General features: G+C 40.6%; 1 protein-coding gene across 1 annotated transcript in view; it reads right to left on the reverse strand.

Moving 5' to 3' along the window:
• Window positions 1–12,694, reverse strand: part of TPH1 (tryptophan hydroxylase 1) — a 282,192-nt gene that overhangs the window by 4,682 nt on the left and 264,816 nt on the right. Inside the window, exons 30-32 of the mRNA XM_090140548.1 lie at window positions 10,577–10,710; window positions 4,357–4,566; window positions 1,963–2,132 (exon numbers count right to left, since the gene is read on the reverse strand). The gene's annotated coding sequence lies outside the window, so the exon portion shown is untranslated. The remainder of the gene's footprint in view (window positions 1–1,962; window positions 2,133–4,356; window positions 4,567–10,576; window positions 10,711–12,694) is intronic.

The raw sequence follows: 12,694 nt of genomic DNA on the forward strand, positions 1-12,694 counted from the left end.
AAATATTCCTAGATTTACTGTGCAGAGCCCATCTTTTTCCCACTGATGGCAGTGAGAGAAATCACTGGAGTAAGGCCAAGGGGCATCAGTGCTGATAAACATATCTTTAGATTACAGCTGTATTTATTTTTCAACTTAAGTAAAGAAAATGCGTGCATTTTTCCTGTCTGTTTCTAAGGTGATATATTTAAAATAAATGCCTGAAGTTACTCTGTGCATCAAGGGGATGGCACATTGCTAATACAGCCCTGCCAACATGAAAACATTTCAAAGTTGGACATCATTTGGATTCAGAGCTTTGTTTCAGCAGTGACATGGGACACAGGCAGAGCAGAGAATGGGCACAAGGCTGACCCAATATTTGCAAATGTTGCTTCTTAAATTGGGATCCATTATCTCAATAATCATCCCAGTTGGGATCATGTAGGGATCATCCTGCAAGACAGACTGCAGTCTAGCTTGACCTACAGGAACACACAAGTGTGCACTACACACATCAATAGTCTGAAGTCATCAACTTATAGTATAATTCTGAATCAATGTGCTGCAGGATGGAAAAGACCAAAAAGAACTGAATCTGGGCAATTGTACTGACATGCAGAGCTTGGGGAGAACTAAGGACTCTGCAAACCTGAGTCCTCATTTATCCAGACTGATTTGACAAGACAGGACAGGGCCAGACGGAACGTGGGTGGAAAACTTTTCAGTGAAGGTTTTAGAGCTGTCTGGCATTTCCTATGGAAGGCCACCTCCAAGGGAAAGTCAGCAAACTACTAATAATTAAAGGAAAGCAGCTGGGTTGAACATGAAAAAATATTAAAATATTTTATCCTCTGTATCCAACACTATTAAATAAATGCAAAGTGGGCAATTGCCTTGTATCAGTGCTGCTCTTTTAGAATGACTTGTTATGTCAAATACAAGACAAAGACATGATAGGCATTGCTGAATGTGGAAGGGAAAAGAGTTTTCATTTTACAGATTGCATTTTGCAGGGATACTTCAAAGGGTCAAATATTGCAAAGGGGAGAACTGCCTCATTCTACTCATCGAGTTGGTATTAACATCTCCAGAAGAACATCATCTAAAGGTGAACCTTCGGATCACGCACTTTCCTGTAAATCTCTTCTACAGCCAAGACCTTCCCTCAGTGGCCTTTGCAGAGCTGTTGTACACCTGGGAATGTTGTTGAGTAGAAACCTGTGGTTTGACAGTCAATAGTTGAGATTCAGGGCTAACGGGACAAAATGAGCCCTAGTGTCACACAGAAGAGCCTCCTTTGTCTTTTCCCACCGAGGTCTCACCAGGAGTTAGCAATGTCTGACATAAAGCTATTGAGCCAGCAGAAGGAACCTAGAGACATCCCTATGGGCAAGACCCAGAAATATAGCTTTCACATAGGTAGATACTTCTGAATAACATCTGTACAATGTAAGTTAATGAATGCTGATCTACCTTATAACCACAGAGTTACAAAAAACCTCAGAGTCTTCTCAATAATACAGTTGGCATGACACTAAGCTCACATTTCTTTCTAAAACATCACTAACTTATCTTCCACGTCTTAGCAACATCGGATAAGACTCAACAAATAATCCTATATTCATCAACAGGAAGGAAAATGCTGCATGTGAAGTGAAGCTTTCTATTATTTATATGAAAATGCATTAAAAAACTGACAACCAGTAGCCCACTCCATCAGAGAGAGGGAGGGAGGTTGTAATGCCAGTGGGTTTGGTGCTTTGGTTGTTTTGGTTTTTTTTGTTTGTTTGTATTTATTTTTTTTGCTTGGAATCAGATTGAATTATTCAGAGTTTTGGGGCTCAGCACAGTCACCTAATGTTGCAAGCACACGGTTGAGAGATGGGTCTCCCAGTCTCTATGAACCAGATTTGAGATGCTGAATAACAACCTGGAACTGCAGAAGCCCTCTGAAGCATTCCCTAACCCATTTAAACTGACCTTGAGCCGTTTGGTTTCCTTTGTCCGACAGCAGCATCTGCTGGACAACTTTCAAATTGCCACAATTTCCGAATTTCCTTGAGGTGAGTTCAACGTTCTGTTTTCTCATCTTTTCAGGTAATCAGTAGGTGGGGGAGACAGCAAAAACAGTCACAGCTTTCATTCAGCACCTGGAGCCCCATACAACAGGAAAAACATGTTGGAAAAGTCAAACATTTCATTACCAAAGAAGCTTCTAAGGAGAGAGAATGAAAAATTGAAGGAATAGCTAGTTCTTTTGTCTATTAATGCACAAATTTGGGAAAAACAGCCTATTTTTGTTTGGTTAATTTATGTGAAAAAGAAGACAAAAGGAAAGAGAAAGGGTTTGGCTTCATTGTGCAGCTGAGATGTTAGAAGTGCTGGGGGAGACTGTTTACATAACAAAAGCACATGCACAAGAGCAGGAGATGGCAGAAGGATTGCAGTGCCATTCTCTGGTGGAGGAGTCCTTCAGCAGGGTGTGAATCTTCCTGGCATGCAGTCCCACCTTCACCTGAAATGCAGGTGTAGAACAGGACTAGTGCTGAGAAATGATCTCACACGTTTGGAAAGAACATTTCAAGCCATGCAAGGAAGCACAGAGGCAACACACCTAAAAATCATCTACCTTACACTTTGGTCATGCAACACTCCTTCACACTGAGGCTTTACTAAAACAATCATAATACTGCTTGCCACAACTGAAAGACAAATCTGAATGACTTGTGCTTTACGTGTGGCTCATCAGGATTCATATTCTGCATCAGGATTCATCCTGGGAGGACAGAATGGTCCCCGTGGTTGAGTGACAGCCGCTGAGTGCTGCACTGTGTCTGACTGACTGCCAGCCAGGCTGCTTTCATTCAGAGAATCCATCATGTTTGGGAACAAATGCCCTCTGAACCCTGTTCATTCAACTTCTAACTATTTCCTCACCTGTGGTTCTATTTGAAGTCAGCAGTTTTGACTGTCACTGAGTGGCAGAGCATTATGATTCTGCCATTAATGGGAAAGAATTTATTTTCAGTTGATCATTCACAGAAGAGAGCTAGAAGGCCTATCTTGGTAAAGCAATATCCTGTTATTACAACTACCTTCACCTTGCCTTATGCCACATGTGGGTTTCCTGAGGCTGGAGCCTAGACAATCCAAGCAATACTGAGAGGTACAAGTTTTTCCTACTTGCTACAATGTGAGCAGAAATTTCATTACTGCAATCAATAAGCACTGCATTTATCGGTTGTTGTTTGATATGGTGTTTTTTTTTTTTTCTACACCACTGGAGGGCAGCATTTGTATAAAAAAGAGAGTTAGACCATTTCTCCAATGCATACGTCTATTTTTTTTCCTAATTTTTTTATATATATTTCTTCAATTCAGGTACAGAATATCATCTCATGCCAAGACAACTGAAATTAATGAGCTGAATGTCTGTCTAACTGTAACTCCGTCAGTCTTTCTTGGCAGTTGTCACAACTTTGGTACCCTTATCTGTAGGAATTCATGGCTTGCAAGATGTGAAAAATCACAGGCTTTTATGTCTATATGGTAACATATCCCCATGAGTTGCATAAAAGTGGTTGGGACAAAGACTGTAGTATAGGCAAACATTATCACAGCAGCTTGTAGATGAAGTTCTCTTCCTCAAACAGGACATTTAATGCTCTCATTACAAGTGCAATGCCATAGAAATATGAATGTACACAGAGCTGAACATGTGTCACACCAGTCATTTCCTTCATTTTGGAAAGGAATCATGGGATGTACTTAGCACAGATGTTCTACACTCTGAAGGCTTGCAGATCAGAGACAGCTGTACAAAATGTAGGCCCAAACATGGCTTTAAAAAGCTGTACAAATGCCAATTACATTAAACAATGTGAAAAAAAAGCAACAAAGTAATGTGCCTAATTAACAAAGCTAGAGATGGAGTCAGCCATTTGGTTTAGGAGTACTCCCAAGAGTGAAGTTAAATCCAACAGCCAGGGCAATTCTGGAAGAAATAAATTAACATGCTGGGTTAATATTTCAAGCTCTGTGGGAGTGAGCAGTGTGTTTGGTGAGGAGAAGCAAAGGTAAAAATATCACAGGGTGCTACTTTGTTTGTTTGCCAAGGACACTTTAGCTTCTGCAATTTATTTATTCTTCATGGTGTGATAGAAAATATGCAAGACAACATAAAATTATCAGCATTACGTCACTGAATTTCCTAAATTTATCTTTTTGCCACCTGTTAAATCTTATCTCAAGGTCAAGAGAAACCACTGTTTTGAGTGAATGAATTATGGCACAAACATAATCACAAAAAATACATTAGCAGTGTTCTTTTAATTTTAGTACTATGCACAACCACAGCTTAAAGAAGCCTCTTACCGTAGGACTTCTGTGAGAAATAAGCTCTGGTGGCTTGCTTCCGTCCAGGCAAAACTCACTTATAAGCATTACAGGCCTTCTGTGGGGTGCTTTGACTTCATCGTGGGCACGAAAGAGGAAGACGCTGTTCTACTGAAAGCACTGTTTGGTTCAAGTTCTGAGAAAGGTCATCAGGGCTCAGTTTTCCAACATCTCTCTTGGTATCCTCTTCTGTAAGAAAGACATGCAAAAACTGCAAGCTCCTATTAGTTAAATGCAACCCACCTGAATTCCCCATGCAGAAGTGTAAGCAAGACTTTACAGACCCAACAGCTCAGATCTGTTTTGTCTAGGAGCATGAAGGAATTCAATGTGACAAATTTGTTCTGGAGCACTGTGGTTAGAGACGTACTTTACTTTTTCATACCAGAATTACAAAGATACCAGAGAATGTCTTATAGATGGCTTTCATTCTACAACAGCTTTTTCTGCTCCCATATCTAAGGATTGACCGACAGCTGTCTGGTTCAAAAACTTAATACCTGTCATGGTAAGCTCAGGCCTCTAACTCCTGAGTTGCTGCAAGCACTGTGGCTTGAATCCTTTCCAGTGTTCATCTGTTGGCAGCTGTTTCCATCTGTTCTTTCTGAGGCAGTTCTGCCCCATCTCCAGGGAAGAGCAGGACTGGCACGCACTGCATTACTTGTTGTGAGCCTCCTGCTCATGTTTTACCTGAATCTGTCATTTTGCCTCATCTGCTCTCTGGCACCTTTTTTGCAGCCAGAATTCAGAGTTCTGCTGCACATCAATGACGAAAGAGAAATCTGTATCTCAGATATGACTGACAAAATAATGCTCCCTCTTTTAAATGCAAGTTACTGAATAGACAGGGAAGACTGATAGGTTTGTTTAACCCTCATGCCTCCTAGGTATGTAGTGTTCCTGCATGTATATTTTGTAGCTAAAGCAAAATAACTTTGACATATCTTTGCTTTGTTGTGACTTGAGGCATATGCCTTTCAAGCAATTCTTGACCACCACCATTACAGGTGGCTCTGGTTTGTTTGTTTGTTTGTCTGTTGGTTGGTTGGATTTTGCCTCCTTTTTTTTTTTTCTTCTGGTACAGCATACAATATGAAAATAAAAACACAACAAACCCAACAAAAAAAGCAACTTCTGCTTCCCTATCTTCTATTTTAGACACCAGTGGTTACGTTTCCAGACATGCAGCCGATCTTTTGGAAATCTTGGTTGGCTGAGCAGATGTCTAGGTCCATAGGACTCATCTGTTAAGTTTTCCCATCACGGCTTATGTGCTTGTTAACTTGCTATCAACTGTTTATCGGCTGGAGTGAATTAAAAGACTGTACTTTTTCTTTCTTTCTTTTTTTTTTTTTATCCAAGGTAATTAGCTTTATATTTTCAACATTGAAAGTTTTAATTCATATTTGATATATCATCCCTAGCCTGATTTCCAACTGGATTAAGTGCTCTTCAAACCTCTTGGACTTTTGCTGTTGTGTGGCAAAAAATGAAAGCCTTTATGTCTAAACATTTTTTTCTTTCAAACTACTATAAAATACCTCTCAAAAAATTAGACACATTCTGCAGTTCTCACTCAGACTTAGTGAGGATGGGGGGGAAATAATCGGTAGGATAAGAGATGTAACATAATGTGGAAATGAAGCTGAAAAAGAACCCATTAGCAATCCAAATGTACTCATCCAGGTTTTGTCCCAGTGAGTATTAGACACATTTTGGTACATATGGACAAATACACCTGCTAAAACTATATAAACATACACTAAGGAGAATGGACAGTAAGTTCACTGAATTCCCACACCACCTTTTCTGGGATGCACTGTTCTTTTCAGGATGTATTTCTCTGCTTGCTTTATACGATGGTCAAACTGAGCTACAGAAGCACAGCACCACTGAGTACTTCTGCATGGAGATCTCTTAATCTGCTGAAGGGCTCTTAAGGGGATTAACATGATAAAGCAAATAAAAGGCTAAAACATTTTGAAATTAATTTTAGGAAGCAATATTTTTCTCCATGTTTTAAATAGGCTGGATGTCTGTAAGCTGGAGAACAATTTTAAAATAACCTGTAGAAATATGTTTCATTTTTAATTACAGGCTGAAAAATTTCACAGAAGACTGGCCCTTACAGATTTACAAACTGGGTACCCCTTTCTCTCATCCCTTCATAGGAAAGCCAGTAAGTACGCTCCTGCAGGCTCTGTTGCTGGACAGGCATCCACCCTAAAAGCAAATAAAGGTCCAGTTTTGCATGAGAAAGGAGCCTAAATTAGGAGGGCCCACTTCTGAACTGTTGTTGGCCAACTCTGAGTACCTTGTGCCACCATGATATTTCTTTGATTCCCTGTTATTCCCCAACCCTTTACTTCACGGATACCTACAGGCGGGGAGTACATCTGCAAAGCCTGGCAGAATCCACCCATGAATCACTCCATGAGTAAACAATGACTAAACAAGCGGTGTCTTAGGAACAAGCATAGCACTGTGCTTAGTAAGCCAACCATTTAAATACAAACCTGCTGAAAATCTTGTGTGCTAGCAGGAATATCAGCCACTATCTGCTGGACCAGTGCAGCTCTTCTGCACTGCAATTCCTAGGGAAGGCTTCTTCCCACGTCCAGGAAACTATGGGTAGAGCATCTTCCTGTTCCCTGGAGCACACAGCTCCAGCACATCCTGGCACCATTAGCTCTGATCTAGCTCTCACTGGAACAACAGACTGCTGGTAGTGCTGAGCCACAGGTTCAAAAACAAACAAAAATCAGGAAATCTGCATGCCCAACAGCTGGCTGAAGATTTGTGTCAGAATGTGGATCTTGCTTTCCATTTATTCACACTTGTATTGTATAAATCCTGTTTACTTACAAAAGAAACACAGTCCATTTTACTCTTAGTGCCAATTATTGAACTACAACCATATGCAGCATGTAAGAACTACTTCAACAGCATTAAACATCATATTTCATGGCACTGTCCACATAAATAATCACAAAGCCAGAGAAAAGCAAAGACATCTCAGAATTATTGATTCGTGTCAAAAATTGAGGAGCTGGGTTAATCAAGAGATTTAACCAATGCTTTAAACACTGGAGTCAGCACTGTTCAGATTTATTTCAACTATGCTTACCTTTCAACACCCAGCTTTATGAACCATTTATACCAATAAAGATTTACAGGCTATTTTCCTTCTCGATTGTCTGAGAACATTTCAGTTGCTGCTGCAGACTCAGTGTAAGCTTGAGAAATAATAACAGTTGTGAAAAGTGAATCATTCAACAAAAGTAAACCTCTCATTTCAATTTAAAAACAGAGAAAGAAATGTTCTAATTATTTTGATGTATTAGAGAAATAGTCAGCTGTTAGGCAAGCATGTGTTCTGTGCATAATGCAGCATGTTCTATCCTCTTCCATTGGAGACCCCAATTTTTGCATGTGTGTGGTCAAGTGAAAAGGATGTACTTGAGGCACTGAGAACCACACACTTTGCTTAAGAAAAGACCAGTGCCTCCTGTTCTGTATTCTGTAAATAGTCTGTGTGATGGGTTTGTGCCTGTTGCTATGTTCATGCACCTGCAAGTTGGCTGAGATTTTAAAAACGTCACCCAGCATTAGCAGGCTTTCATTTTCAGAAAAAAAAAAAAAAAAAGAAGATGATTAGGTCAATCTCAGAAAGTTAAAGACCTCAGAGGACTCCCCAAAACAGATCAACTACTAATAAAGCAAAGCCAAATCACTGGCCGCTTTTGGAGCTGTAGTGGTAGCACGTGGTAGGAGCCACACAGTTCTGCTATACGTGCATGCATTTACTCTTTTGAACATGCAGATTTAGAGACTTCAGGATTCCTGCGCTCAGCTCCTAGTAACACATATTTAGCAGCTTCTATAAGCATGTTTTCGTTATGCGCTGACACCAATCTTCCAATATTGTAAGTTGACTTTTCCTCATCACCAGCTGCTTGTTTTGCTGGATTTCTCCTAGATCAGCAACAGGAAGACAGAGACAAATCTATACCCTTCATAGAACAAAGCATCACATTAGCAAAGCTGTATGCCTTATTTCAGTTACTGAAAGCAGCTTTTTGCTGTGATTTAGCTCCATGATTTCTTGAGGATGATTTCTGTGTTAGGGAATGTTCATACAAGGTAAATCCTGACACTTTTACTACGGTCTTGAGTAAAGTATATCTTCAAAATCATTTGAGGTTAACACATGCTCCAAGAGAAGCACGGTGCCTGGCCCAATCCAGCTACGTGCTGCTTTCAGGCAGGTGCTGGCTCTAAGGCAGATAATAGCCATTTGCAGTGTTCACTGCTCTTCTCTCTCCCTAAGAGAAATAGGGTCTGGACACCATCCCAGGCCTTCAAGAAGCAGCAGAACATTACTGCCACCTTGCCTTGTGTGCACAATCTCACACCTATTTACTCAGTTTCCACCTCCCAAGAACTTTCAGTGAAATCAGATCATTGCAGGTGGGAGTTCCACTGAGTTAACGGAATGAGTAAAGACCTGTGATGATCTCTAACATGACATGATATTACTTTCTTTTTTTTTTTTTTTCCCCAGAACAACTTTCATTTGTCTCACAGTTTGATATGCGCCTGTTCAATACTGATATTTCTCTTTGTTAAGGATCCTAAAGGGATTCTTAAAGCAACCTTCACTCACAATCAAATGCAGCCCAGTACAAACGGATGGAGAACAAAACGCAGTCAGCAGGTGCAGCACAGCAAATATTTCTCAGCTCATAGCAAAGCCAAGCAATATTTGAAGAACATGGATAAAAATGAAGTACATATTTAAGCAAAATTTAGGCAACTAGATGAAAATAACCTCCAAAGCACTGGAACAAGCTGCCCAGAGAGGTTGTTGTGGAGATTCTGTCTCTGGAGATACTCAAAATTCCCTATGCAACCTACTGTAGGGAACCATTAGCAGAGGGGTTTGGACTAAATGATCTCCTGAGGTTCCTTCCAACCCCTATAATTCTGTGCTTCTGTGAAGAAAGGGGAAAAAAATGCCCAAACCTAGCCAGGTAAGTGTGCAGGAGCTAGCATTCAATCTGTCTAGCTTCTATTTCTGTGACTATCTTACTAAAAGCGGGATGAGTTCTTTTGAATCAGGCTTTCTGACTGTGATGTGAGCCCTTCAGGCACGCGGCACCTCTGTGTCTCCCTCAGTCGACATCAAGCAACAACAAATTATTTTCTCCCTCATTCTCATTTTTTCCATGGAAGGCTTTCATCCAACTATTGACAGTCCGAAGGGGTAAATCTCACCTTGCAGAACAGTAATATCATCTTTGCAAGTGCAGCTTTGTTTGTTTTTAAATCAGTTTCAAGGACAGAGTGAGTACACTGCATTTTGAAGTGCATCGCAGCTTTCCATTTGATTCCAAATGATTTACAAAGATCAATATTAACAGACAGCAATTCACAGCGTGATGTAATCTAGAACTGATAAAGAACTGCACTGGAATACTGTTGAATTGTCATGAATTTAATACAAGACAGCACAGACTGAGTTATAGCATTCGACAATTGCAAAATCGGTGCTCCAACCCTGGCTGCTTTTTGTTTTGAGATTATAATTCTCAGAAATAAATCTCTCCCTCTCAGCTTCCCCCGGCTTTAAAACATTTTAAATGTGCTCTCCAGATGTATTCATAGTTGTACATAAAGTCCTAGGTTTTATAAATGTCTCTTTTCTCTCCTTATATTGTCACTTTTCTTAGAATCGGTCAACAAGTTTTTATAAGAAGCTGTGTCTTTGAGTACAAACTGATGGATGAACTCAGAATGGCAGGCTTAAATTTAAGGAGTGTTTCATTAGCTATCACCACTGTTGGTATATCCTTGTTAAGTACCTCGGGTACTCTCAGGTATGCAAAATGAGACACTGTTATACTAGGAAAGTACCAAAGCATAAAGCAAACCTTCCCTGTGTGTTTCTCGTGCTTATACAGCACTCTTAAATTTTGATCTATCAATCCATCTTTCATAATGAAAAGAAAACAAAGCTATAATTTTGCTCAAAGGTGAATACTTACTAAATACAGAAATATTAAGGAATATATGCTCAGTCATCCCCCCCATCCATTGAAAAGAAAACTCCTTAAACTCCTTTGGAGATATGATTAGAAATCACTGAAATTCTCAGCTGAATTATTAGGTAGAAACTTCTTTCTGGAAGACAACCTACCTTTCATTGTATCCTGTTACCCTGGGGATGCTGAAGCATAGGTCAGCAAAGGTGATGCCAGGACTCCAGACACAGAGGTGAAAGAAAGACTTCCTCTGCCTGTGTCATCACAACACAGGGGGCAGTAGGGTGACCTAACACAAAGGATAAAATTAGTAAGGGGACAGATGATCTTTTGCATAGGAGTTTGAAAAATAAAACAGATCTATAGCTCAAAGCTGTATTTCCACTGTCACCACTAAAAGCGTTGATTCAGATGAACAGCTAAGGTTGTAAGCACTCCCAGTGACTTTAATGAGGCTGCTCAAAGCACATATATTCTCTCCTGAACAGCAGCTGTGCAGCTGCAGCCTCTCACATTGAAAAGTCTTCCTGAACTCTGCAGTCTTTCTCCTACTCACACCAGGCTTTGGTTAGCCACAGCTCAAGACAGATGACCATCAAAATCTGTCACCAGCATCAGCTAGGGAAATAAAACACAATTCTGAGGCCAACATCATTTGGGAATTTATGATAACATTACCTCCTCCTGCTGCTGCTTTACCAGAATCCTTTTCCAGACTGTGATCTCCTTGCTCAATCTACCAAATCCGTGCCTCCCACACAGGTCTCCCAGTGCTCTTAAAACTGTTTTCATTCCTTTTTAGCAAGTAAATCTCAGTAAGCGTAACTGCTAATTTAACTTAAATATGACAAGAACTAGCAGAGAAAAACAAGGTGATTCCTGGACATGCACATCCACCTTCCTATAAAGTCCTCCCTGCACAACTTCTTTTTCCTGGGTAGAGAAGACACCCAGCAGGGATGCACAGAGAGGACTTTTTTCAGGTGGTTGACATGGAACCCGAACTTTTACTCTTTCATTCATTCTTTAACTGAAGGCAGTGGAGATATATGGACGATGCTGCTTCCACAAGCGAGTGCATCATCTGTAACACAAGTCTGAAAGCACAGAAGAGGAGCCACTGCTATTGAAACTGAAAAGGCTGAATGCCTGACTGTGACAAATATATACATATGTTCATCTCGTGTACACACTGGATTACAGGACCTCATTACAGCCGTGAAAAACACTGCAGAGTTAGGGGAGATCCTTCAGCATCCCAGCAGGTGGAGGTTGGTAGAGTGAGACAGAGCAAGGAATGGTTGCAGCACCATTATGGGGTGAGAGGGGCAGGAGTGCCACAATGCAGTTTGGTATTAAACGAGCCTCTGTAGAAAATGTTTTGTCCCAAAATTTGACAATCTTTGAAAATGATTTGGTTTCTTTTATCTGTTGTAGTCCAAACCTTTCCATCCATGGAAAAATATTTTGTTAAACAAAACCAGAATTTTATATTGCTACCAGGAAGGCTCCAACCAGCAAAGTTTTTTTGTCAATATGCTGTTACTGTCTGCTATGTTCCTTGTTTAATAAAGATCTTATTTTCTGACTGCAATATAAGCTTTGGAAACTATCTTTCATTTTCCTCATGAAAATAATGTATAAACACAAACTTATTTTTCCAATGTATATTTTTAAGACAGTTTCCTGTTTCTGCAGCTGTCTTGCTCCAATCCTTCTGCTTCCCCTCCCCCACAGATCTCTGATTTGGAGCCTTCTCATTCTCTTTTTGAAATACCCAGCTCATCTGCGGCTGCCAACTCTCCTTTATCAATTGCAGCCTTTGTATCTTCAAAGAAACCTCGCAGGTCACTTAAGCATGGCCTCCCCACCTGAGCTCATGAAAACCGCCTTTGAGCAAACTTCCAATTTCTTAACGCACGCTTTCAGGTTCTTCTGAGGTCCTGCAGCACGCTCCTGCCAATGCCAAGGCCAGAGAGAAAGGTGGAGTGCCAGAAGCCACAAGGGGCTCCTTTCATCCTCACTGCCACCTGAGAGCTCAACACTGATGTTCCTACAGAGGAAATGCTGATATAGTGAATGGAAGGCAAGACTAACGGGCTGGGAGAGGACCTCAAATCTCTTCTGGATTAACCCCCATGGCCCTCAGGACCTGCCCTGCCCTGCTTCCCCTTGGCCCCTGCATCCATCACCATCAGAAACAATAGGTGAGCGGAACTACAAAACAATTGCCGTCATTTTATCAACAAACTATAATCTTCATTTTCCTTTCC

Source organism: Phasianus colchicus, chromosome 5 (assembly GCF_987193195.1).
Source record: "Phasianus colchicus chromosome 5, bPhaCol1.hap1.1, whole genome shotgun sequence".
NCBI lineage: Eukaryota > Metazoa > Chordata > Aves > Galliformes > Phasianidae > Phasianus > Phasianus colchicus.